This window comes from Astyanax mexicanus, chromosome 5, assembly GCF_023375975.1.
Source record: "Astyanax mexicanus isolate ESR-SI-001 chromosome 5, AstMex3_surface, whole genome shotgun sequence".
NCBI classification, from domain to species: Eukaryota; Metazoa; Chordata; class Actinopteri; order Characiformes; family Acestrorhamphidae; genus Astyanax; species Astyanax mexicanus.
In genome coordinates this window covers 30,908,064-30,919,938 of record NC_064412.1, presented here as the reverse complement: position 1 = coordinate 30,919,938, position 11,875 = coordinate 30,908,064, and positions in this window count along the sequence as shown.

Here is an 11,875-nt window from a genome sequence, read left to right as displayed (position 1 = left end):
TCAGGAAAATTAGGCCGCCTTCAGGCCATACGTTCCCCTCTGTGCGTATGTCCATCTCTCAGAGAACGACAACTCCAGCAATTACTGTCACAGCTCCAGAGGGAGATACAAGGTATTTCACGAGCACTTGGTGTGTCTGTGTGTCCTGAAATGTCCTTTGGGCTTAAAAAGGACAGGAGAAGAAGACAAAACAGGAGCAACTGGAATGGACAGGACGGTACAGGCCGCGGACAGGAGGAGCAGCAATGTTTCTCACCATTCTTGTTCTCGTGCTTTTGTTTTATGTTGTTTGCTTTGGAGGGAAAAAACGAGGACAGCAGGGAATATTAGTGCCCCAAATGTCACCACAGGGAAGTTGTAGTATTTTTAAAGACATGTAATAGTACACAGATTTTCAACTTAATCCCAAAAGAGGTCCAGTTATCTGACATGTATGGTGTTTAGCTTTACACTGCTGATTTAATGGTAATGGGTTTTAAATGAGCGCATAGTTGTGAATTAGAAAGAAAATTATACATTGTTTTCAAAGTTTTAATCAAATATAAATCTGAAAAGTGTGACGTAAAAAATGTATTTTGCCCCCTTTACTCTAAAACCCTAAAAAGAAATCCAGTGCAATCGATTAACTTCAGAAGTCACTTCTTTTTAATTAATAGGGTCTAGCTGTGTTTAATTTAGTCTCAGTATAAATATAAACACCTTTTCTGTGAGGGCCTTAGTGATTGTTGTAGAACACAATGCATTATGAAGACCAAGGAACTCACCAGACAGGTCAGAGATAAAGTTGTTGAAAGGTTTGATCAGAGAGGCAGCCAAAAGGCCTATGGTCACTCTGGAAGAGCTGCAGAAATCCACAGCTCAGGTGGAAAAATCTGTCCACAGGACAACTATAAGTTGTACAAACCGCCATGTTTGCTCATCACTCTGAACATACTACCCTACTGTGAAACATGGTGGTGGCAGAAATGGTATGGGGATGCTTTTCTTTAGCAGGGACAGGGAAGCATGTCAGAGTTGATGTAAAATGGATGGAGCTAAATACAGGGCAATCCTAGAAAAAAACTGTAGGAGTACTCTAAAATTATAGACTGTGGTCTACCTGTTTTTTCTGCATAATTTATTATTTTTCTTCAATTTTTCTTCATTGTTCCGTCCTTCAATCGTCAGGACCCCACAGGACCCTGACAACACAGATATTTCTCAGGTATTACTTGGGTGGTGCGTCATTCTCAACACTGTAGTAACACTGGCATGGTGGTAGTGTGTTGTTGTGTGCTGTGGTGTTACAAGTGGATCAGACACAGCAGTGCTGCTGGAGATTTTAAACACTTCAGTGTCACAGGTGTGCATTAAATAACCAACCAGAATTCTGCCATTCAACATTGTTGATGTTGGCCTCCAAAATAATCTGGTAAGGTTCAACTTGCTAAGGGGCATTTAACCAAATATACACTATGCTACATATACTTCCCAAATTTAAAACACATGGAATGCTGTGTAAAATATAAAACAAGTACAAATAAAAAGAACATGCATGAGTATATGATATTTACAAATCTCTTATACCCATAATTTATTTCTAACAGAATATAGAACACAGATTTGAGAGCAGATATTTACCATTTTATGAAAAAAAATGAACCCATTTACAACTTGAGTGGAGAAACACATCTGAAAAAGTTGTTCTGTTTTGAATAAAATATGCTTCTTGCAAGCTATTGCATTCTGTTGTATTTATATTTATTTCCATTTTACACAGTGTGTCAACCTTTTGCAATTGGAATTGAGATATACATTTGAATATGATAACCAGAACATAAAGAGTTAATGAATACTGAGGCCTAATAAAGCATAACCTCTAGTGTGATCATGCAGAGAACCCATTTTAACAGTGGAAGAAAGCAACAGTGGAAAATGCTCTCCAGTGTTCTTTGATCTTTCACAAGATAGCAGCGTCTAGACGAAGCTGTGAGGAGTCTGAGGAGATACGAAAGCGCGCGAGAGAGACACATTCACAGAGGGGGGTCAAATAAGGAGAGGGACTGATAGAGGCTGTTGCAGAAGGGGAAATATGGAAATTCATTTCACTGCACCCACTGATCTTTTCTTTTGCAAACCTATTCTGACCCCTCACTTCAGTTTATTATCAGGTGCTGAACCAGTTCAATCCAGTTTTATTTCCAGCCAGTCCTTATTCATCAAGTCATACAGAACTGAGGGCAGATTGGAGCAGCCAATACAGCGAATGGCATACTGTATAAGTTACTGAGCCTTATTTTAGCAATCTTTAGGCAAGCAATTTGATTTAGGGCATGTCAGAGTATCTTTGCTATTATAACAATGCCTTGAAATGCATGAAAGGTCTGTACTGATTTTCTGAATTAATCATGGATGTAACACAATATACCAATCAGTGTGTCACTTGCCATTCCCTTTACGAGCCAGGTGCGCTCTGACTTTGGCGGATTACTATTTCAATGGCGCAGCTACATAAAACTGACCTGCTCATTCACGCTGGTTTACTCTGTTTATTGTTGATATAAAAGTTTGCATAGCTGCCAACAGGCACATGCTATGGGTTTCTGCCCTCCTGCGTGTCTACGTGTGTGCAGGTGTACATATGTTGGGGATATGGCTGTTGACAATTCACTGCCAAGATTGCAATGAACATCTGCTGACATCTCTATAGGTTGCTTTCAGACAGTGGTGCACCTGTGTTTTCCCATTTCCATTTCCATTACTCCAGACACACCTCACTTTGAGATATATTCACAAACGCTATTGCTACTTACACAACGCAGGTGTAAGGTATAAAAAATAAACTGTTGTCGGTGTGAGATAGCAATAAGCATTTCAACATGCCTTGTGCAGGGTGTAAGATAGGACAGGGCTCACTGTGTGTTTCGATCACAAAACCTCAGACAATAGTTTTGGGGTCCAGGGGCTATAGGCCCCAATACCCAAACATTGACAATGTTGGTGGGGAGCGGAGTCTAGTAGCCTCGCTCTTTTGTAATTTAGTTCTTCAGTTTCATTAGCGATGCTGCTCAGTCTGTGTACTTTGGATTGGTAGCAACCAACTTCATTGTGTGTGTTTTTGGGTGATTGACTAGTTTTTGATTTTGCTGTATAACATATCGTTGCTGTCCAACCCAGAGACTGTAAAAAAGATGGATGTCATGTCGCTGTTCCTATTCATTCAATGAAAATGAAGCCAAAATCTTCCGCCATGTTGGCGATCCTGAAACCCGATTCTGCGCAGTAGAGACCAGAGGAGGGAGAAAGACTGTGGAGAGACAGCCTACTCATTTAAATAACCCCGCCCCTGAGGGCTGCCTCCACAGAGCTACACACAGTCTATGGTCCCACTTATACAGTCATTGGTCCCTCCCCAGCTAGGTGTAACCCAGCCCTTTTACAATAACCACACCTTTTTAAATAGAGCTGAATAACGTTTTAAAAAACAAATTCTGTGTGGATATAAAAATTTAACAATATAAGCAGAGGTTACATTAGCTATTGCATTTAAATAATGGAGGTATAATTACAGAATATTGGAAAAAAATGAATGTTAACTGTTTTGTCATTAAAACCTATGGGGATGGGTGGGGTTACACAGCTTTCTGCAACCGAACAGCAGGGGGCGCCCGACCTGTGGTGGCTTCACTTTTGAGAGACGATGCTCTGTCCAACTATACACAGTCTATGGTCCAACCTTCTAAACTTTCAATGTAGGTTAATGTAAAAATACTTTATTTCAGGTCATTTTGAAGTATTTCTGTTGGTCTGTTCATCAAGAAATTTTAAAGGACAAAGAAATGTAAAGGACAAATTATGTAGTGAACTAAAAATCGACAAAAAGATACTTTTTTTTTTTCATTGGACAGCGTGGATATTGACCCCCATTGTATAATTCACACCCTGCTTTGAATAATCAAGTTTGAAGGATTTGTTTTCATGACTTTCATATACCCCCCGAACCGTCCTCCCACACACAGACACACACACACACACACACACACACAATTAGCAATCTGCGGTACATAGCCTACTGCACAATATGGCAAACAGCAAATAAGCTGAGGTGTGATGTGTTGCTGAATCACTCCAGGTCGTGCAGTGGGAATGGGGTAGGAGGAATCTGTGAGGTAAATGAAGGATGAGTAAATGCATAAAATGAAATTCGATGTGAGGAGACTGATGGCTTGGTTCATTTCAAAATCTGTAAATCCACTTATTTAAAGACAACGCTAGTAATGTTAAGTAATGTATCACTAGTATCCCAGACATCCTACCCAATTGGGGCCTTTAGGTGTAGCCCTTATAGGAACCAGGTAGGAAAGGTTTGTCCATTTGTTCTATGTTGGCTCCACATCAGGACTAATGTGGGTTGTAACGAGTGGATCCATTTGTGAAGCCCTGTTTTTGGACTCCAAGTCATGTAGCTGCAGAACTGATGCACTATGAAAAAAGGGGTTGAGTGTGAATCCTGCCTCCACTGATACAGTATGTATACTGTGCATAAAGACAGACCAATCAGGATGTAAATCCTTTTATGCAGCCTTTAGTCACAATGCGAAGGCTGAGGTTCCTTTCTCACAGAAGTTTAATGAAGAAAACTCACAACACCAACACTGTAGAACTAAAAGTAAAAGAGTGAATCACATAGAGTTTATCAGTAATATAGTCAGACAACATAACATATTCAGATAATCAGCAAATGAGGCTAAAGTATGAAAATGAAAAGAATATTCCATATACCACTTTTGCCTGCTTGTGATCTAAGAGAGGGGTCCATCTCTTGAAGTGTAGAAGGTTCGATAGCTAAAGATATCAAAAAATTAAACATTAAACTACAGAGGAGACATCCATTTCTCTGTGCAGAGGATGACAAGGAAGTGATGTACACAGAGGTATCTTGGGTAAAATAAATGTAAACTTGTAGAAAGAATAATATAACTCAAATATCTGACGGTTTAGTGTACAAATCGTATTAAGTACTGAACAAAAATTAAAATATTATAAAATACATTAATTAAACAGATCCATTGTTCATGAAATAAATTAGAAACAAACAAAAAAAGAGCTCCACCTAGTGGTGTAAAAGTTAAGAACAGAAACTGTCTTTCTTACTGCAAACACACCTTCTTACAGAGAACTTTAACTGGTCTACTTAGCACAAAGAAAAAAACATCAAGAGACGTTCTATGTTACAATCATGCTTAACAATCTCCTGTTAATCACAGGAGAGGTGGGGTGTCTGTATAGTGGTCTGGTTCTCATAGTGTATTAGTTAATTAACATACAAATATAGTTTTGTTAGATGCTTATGTTGCACTGGTTGACAAGCATACTAGTGTTCAAAATGCAACAAGTGCTGGTGTATGCTGTTCTATTAGTAGTCTGGTTCAACTGATCAGAGCAATCAGTGTCCACAACACAGGAAATAGTAGTTTATACTGGTCTGATTCTGGTTTCACCCAAATATCACTGTCTGAAAGGCTAGTCTGGTGCTGCTTGACCAATATATGCTGTTTTTTAGCAGGTTATCAGAGATGCTTTTTGCAGGTATGGATTTTTTTTTTTTTTAACAATCCTAACCAATTTGTGCAGTCTACAACACAGCTGAAGTTTCCAATCGTCTAGCAGAGGGCGATGTTGAATGTGGGTGTGTCACTAATAATTTAAGTTATACAATACAGATCACAAAAAGCCTAGAGCTTTGAATATGGTGCCTGGTCAAACAATGCATGCCTGTATCAGAACATCAAAGGCGTGGGAGCGGGTTTGACATTGGGGAGGACACATTTACTAAAATGAATCAAAGCCCACCGTATAGTGACTTAGAACAACATTTGCGGAATTACAGTTAACCAAAACATATTTGGTTATTATTATTATTATTATTATTATTATTATGGATTGGCATGTCAATGCTGTTGTATATTTACATTTACTCCACTCTTTTTTTCTGTGTTTCTGTGATTTTTTTCTACCGAGAGCACTTCTTACGATGGTGTCCTTTATTAAAATAATGTAACTTCACGTCTCATAGGGATTTTTGGCAGCAGTTAATATAAACGTTTGATAACTCAAACCATCCCAGCCTGTTAGCAGAACAAGACCTTGAATGTAAGGTGTATAAGCTGGTGGTGTGCCGAAATCTGCACTCCCGCCAGGAAAAGTACACCCTCTCGGGAGCGTGCACGCACGTCTTCTTGATAAAAGTCTAGATCATTTCTTTAGCTAACTTTAATTAGAAACGCACTCCCAAGAGGGGGTGCAGATTTTGGCGTGCTTTCAGAATAAACGTTTTTTTAAACAATTTCTGCCTTTTCTTCGGTATCTTTTTTTTCTATTTCTAATTCTCCCCCCCCCACCCCTGTTTCTATGCCAACGCAGAATGTCATCATTATACACCAACGATCATACTGTAGCCCATAACTTGTTTCTACATACTTTAACTTCAGCTGAGCTCCTAACACAGCCCAGACCTGTGAATAATGCATCACACACACATTTCGCTTAGTTTGTCTTCTCCTTATTGCCAACATTTGCTCTGTCAGGAGATGTTCAAATACTCAGCTAAACTGTCTGCCGTGGATTAATAAATAAACAACAGTTTGATCTCTCTCCTTTACAACCTCACACACATATTCAGTACATTTTCTGTCTGTCTCATTTTCTTTCTCCCCTCTCTCACTTTTCTCTCACTCTCTCTGTCGATCTGTCACTCCTCCCGGGGATCCGGCTAACACAGACAGGTGTGTAATTACGAACTTCAGGAAGCTGTAAGCTTACAGGCTGAGGACTTGTGTTGTTGGAGTGTGAGACTGTTATGTAAAGGCAATTTCAGATCCAGACGTTTTTGCCTTTAACTGAACCGAAGAATGCAAATCCAGACAAAACAGACTACAGAACTCTGCACTTATCCAGCCTTCGTTTCCAGCCAAAACAGCCATTAAGCTCAAGATACTCATTTATCAGTCTCAGGAAAAAGCCCATGGAACATCTATTCAACAGAAAATGACACAGAAGTCTCAACAATTACATCTGATATTAGATGATTGAGTGTTAGATCATATTTAGGTCATTCTTTTAAGGAGACTATTTCAGTGTTTTAGCAGGGAGATCTTTCCATGCTTCCAGAGTTCATCCAAGTGCTGGTCGGATGCTGGCCTGGTGCTGGTTGACCAACATAGTACCAGTGTTCAAAACACAAGCTTATGTTTATGCTGGTCTGATGTTGGGGTTGTGCTCGTTGACCAGCATTCCAGTTTTTAAAACATTTTAAAACATTTCCTCTCAGTTTTTTTTTTTTAGAAATCTGCAGTGAGGTCTTTTCAGCTTCCAAAACTCATAAAAGAAAAGTCTATTTACTGCTTTTCATTGTCCAAATCCAAAATCCAACACACAATGTTGAAGTCTTGGGTGGTCAGTCCATTTGATTGATCTGCTGATCTGTTGGCTTTACTCAGTAGGAGCTTCAAATCCTTTATGACTCTAGGGCCCTATCGTACACAGATGTGCCACTGACTAAAATCAACATAGACAACAGTCAATCAACAGAATCCATTCCTATAGGCGCGCTCGTGTGTGTTTAGCGAGCTACAGTGTACACACGCGCTGCAGATGTAAACACTACTTTTAACTCAACATTAAACAGAATAAAACGTGTGAACATGCAGGTCAATATCCTCTTCTGAGATGCACAAAGCGTCACGATGTTAAGATACGAATGTGCCAAAGTCAGAGCTCACCTGGCTCTTAAAGGGAATTAACTGGCAAACACACCCATAAGTAATTAAGAGAATTAATACATGCCTTTTGCTTGTTTTAAACCACGCAAGGTGTATTTTTTGAGACCTCACGATACCAAAGACACACTGACACATCCTTTATCCAGATGTGTGATTGACATGAACGCTATTAATGGCTAAAATAGGGTCCATGGAGTAAGTCATCTTCTCACATTGGAAGGCTGGATAACAAACAAATGTGGATGTTCTCTCAGAGCTCTGTTCTATGTACTGTTCTATCTACTGCTCTATTTACTTCATATCTGAGAACTTCTTGGATACAGAGCTCGATTTTCTCCTTTCTCTCAAAGATCTCAAAGCTTTAAACGCAGTTTATCTGATGGTAGAATTTTTGTACTAAGTCTTTAAATATGTTATTAAACATATACAGTATATAAATATTTTTTTAAACTATGGTGATGTTTAAAGAAAAGATAATTATTGTTTTGATCCAGAAATTTAAGTAAAATACTCTGATAGACTTTTTGTTTGAGAGCAGATAACCATTTACCCCTTCTATAATATAGTTTTATTATAAATTTTATAATATAACTGTAGTTTTCAGATCTCCAGTCCAGGATGTTCAGATGTCATTGAAAGCCTTAATTGCCTGGATCAGGTGTGGGGGCCAATATTATAAATTCTTTAGTTTAAGTATTAAAATTTGCCCTTCACTCACCAGCCTGCATATAAATATTTTGAATGCATTACAAAAGTGATGTCACAATTAAAACCTTCATAAACACCTTTATATTTGAATAACATTTTTTTTCCTGTAGTTTTATTTTGTGCATGATTAAACTTAGCATGTAAAACTGCATCTGTAAAAGTCAAGTATAATTCAAATTCAGCTGGTAAAGAAATATATGTTAAAGTATTGAATGTTTTAATATTAAAGCAAATAACCTATATATCTTTTTATCCATGTCTGCAAAAATATTAAGTAATTCATCATCATGTGATGCCGAATCCCAACACTAGATGGACCTAAAATACCATTTAACAGGAGCACCCTACTGATGAATTGATCTACTGACTGATCTGCTCGCTCACTATATGTTTCATTTTAATATTATTTTGATATTATTCCCTAAGCAAAATTCTGATAAGTGGATATATTTTTAAATGTAGTTAAAATGATATAGGAGGAGTGTAAACACCTATCGCCTCCGTATACTCTCTCCACATTGCTTTAAAGAGTTTTACCTCTTTAAAGACCCAGAGCTTCACTTCCTGTTTGGAGATTCGCGCGAGAATAAACTTAAGGTGGAAAAACTTTAAAGAAAAAAAAAGAAGAAGTGTAGCACTTAAATTCAATCATTCAGTTTAAGTTGGAGTAGAAGAATCTTTTGTTTACTTTTCAGCCTGCAAATTTGTACCACCTTAAAAGGTAAGCGGTTTAGTCGAGGCACCTGTAACAGCTTTGCAGTTTAAGGTGGAACTGAAACGTCAAATAAGCCACTGTTCGTGTATTTTTGTGAACCAAACAGTAGCATTTAAGGTGGAGCTGCAACTTTGAGAATTTAACTTAGCACTTGGGCGTAACTACTTCACGTTTAAGGTGGAACGCGAGAGTAAGGAACTTTAAGAGTGTGTTGCAGTGTGTTCATCTATCACTTTTCTGCTTCAGAGTTTGGTTGATGTTTGTTTACTGTGACGCTGTAAAGTGTATATAGGTGGTTATGTTTTCTACACTATTATTTAATAACATTTAAAGAAAAACAGTCACAGGTTTACCTGTCTTCTATTTACGCAGTTCATTCTCATGGAGTCCTTTTTTTCCGCTTTTAACATCCTAAAGATATTTTCATTTCTAACTGATATGGACACTAATGCTGACCTTACACCAAACAAATTTCAAGCGATTTAACTGTCGCAGACACATTTCCAGTGTCGGGATAAACAGTCAGGATAACTTTAGTCTTGCTAAAGTCCAGTTGTGGTTGTGTCATCTCAATCATTTAGTGTAAGGTGGTTCGGAATAAAAGGTTTAAGTGCAGTCTTTTTATCGTTCTGGCTTTTAGATAAAATCAGCCAGGTTTATCACAATTTTATCGTAAGTCTTGAGACATGGCGCACACAAATACTGACGTAAATAACATACCTGACAAGAATCCCGATTTGGCCGGGAAACTACCAAACTAACTAAGGTTTAGTGTCAACAAAGGTATAAGCCTATCAGATTCTTATCATCTAATTGTAGTCTCTAGGTGGTAGACAGGTGGTTATTCTTATAAACTTGTCTTAAAATGTAAGGGATACCAAACCTTGGTTGGGCTGGTGGGATGGCTTGTATTTTTAAATCTTGACAGATATTAAACAATGTCCACAACCATTTGGTGAGCGATGGGAAGCTGCCACTCATCCAGGGCTGTGTCCACATTCTCCGGTGTCTTGTTTTTTAATCTTTGGCTGTTTTATTATGAACAAATCACTGCACACACGAAGGCAGCTGTGACCAAAACGTGCTTCTGTTTCTGTTAAACAGGTTCTCTTCCTGTTAAACTCCAATAAAGGCATGATGGCAAATAATCTCAGACATAATCTAGTTGCAGTCTTGCAAACAGTGACCCTGCAAGATTCTGTGAAAAAAAAAAATGTCTGTGACTTGGCTCTAGATGTGAGAGGGTGTCAGACTTCAGTCAGTCTATTAAAAGTCTTTTTAGAGTCTTTTTTAAGTCATCTAGTGTATGGTGAGCATAATTTATCTGAGGGGAGACGGGGAAGGGGCCCTCAATAATTTGCAGTGCCTTATGCAGTTTATGATATTACAGTGGGTCCATCTGTTCATACCTGGTGTTCTTGTAGTTCCACTTGCATGCAGTCTGACTTTGAACGCCACAGTGTACACAATATTGGATGTATTGTAGGAGTGTGACGAGATCTCGTGGCACGAGATCTCGCGAGATTAAAACATGACGATATTTCTCGTCAAGCTTAAACCTGTCTCGCGCAAAAAAAAAGTAGGTGAGCTCCGTGGTACAGTTAAAAAGCTCCGCTTTACACTGTAGTCGACCATTGCTGGAGTCTAAGTGTGTTTTCACACCTGTAGTTTGCTTCTCTAAAACCTAAATGCACCAAAATGCACCCCAACAAACCATGCAGGCAAGTTGTCTTCTCAAATTGGTTAGAGCAAGAGCAAAAAATAAAATATTGCTAGATATATTTGTGCATATAGCGCATATATTTGTGCAGTGTAAAAGTACTTTAACATGAACACTGGAAATTAGCAACTGTGCTTTCAAACGCAGTTTTTTTTCAATAGGATGTGTGGCGCAGGCTGCAAGCAGGGATTGCTGCAACTATGGAGTTCAGTGTGAAAATGGCTTAGCATGGAGCTGCAGTCGAACTGGATTTAGTTGATAGCTGTAGTAACTATTTGGTCAATATATCAGATTTCACTGCACCCGAACAGCTGTTTGGCTCAAATAAAAGGATTACATATGGTAGTTGGGTCGAATCGAGGTCGAACCATGTTCTCATGGTGTATTTGGAACTAAGTTGGGGAGATGTAATGGGATGGTGTTCATGGTCCCACATGTCACTCCTCCAAAATCTAGTAGAAATTATTCACAGGACAGTAGAGACAGACACACAGCACAGATGGTTCTATATAGTACCACTAATGTTTAGGTCTTGTTTTAAAGCTATAAACAACCAGTTCCTTGAAGGATTGTTGGACCATATGCTATAACTAATAAAACTAATAACTAATAATTAATCCAGCTAAAAGGGTTAAACAAACCAAAACACTATGTAGGCTAAAGCATTTAGGTGGCTCTTATCCAGGGTGCTGTTCACTAGCACTTTCTGAGGCTGGTAACTCAGATGAACTTATCCTGTGCAACAGAGGAATTTCTGGTCTTCCTTTTTTGTGGTGGTCCTGATGAGAGCCAGTTCCATCATAACATTTTGATGGTCTTTGGGATTGTACATGAGGAGACTTTCAAAGTTCAAACAGGTTTCTCTTGAGCAATTGATGTAAATATTGTAAAGGATTCTTACAGAGTGATTTATTTTTGTAACTCATTTTAGTTTAGTTCAGTTGTTTTATTTTTTTATTTTGGGTTTTTCAT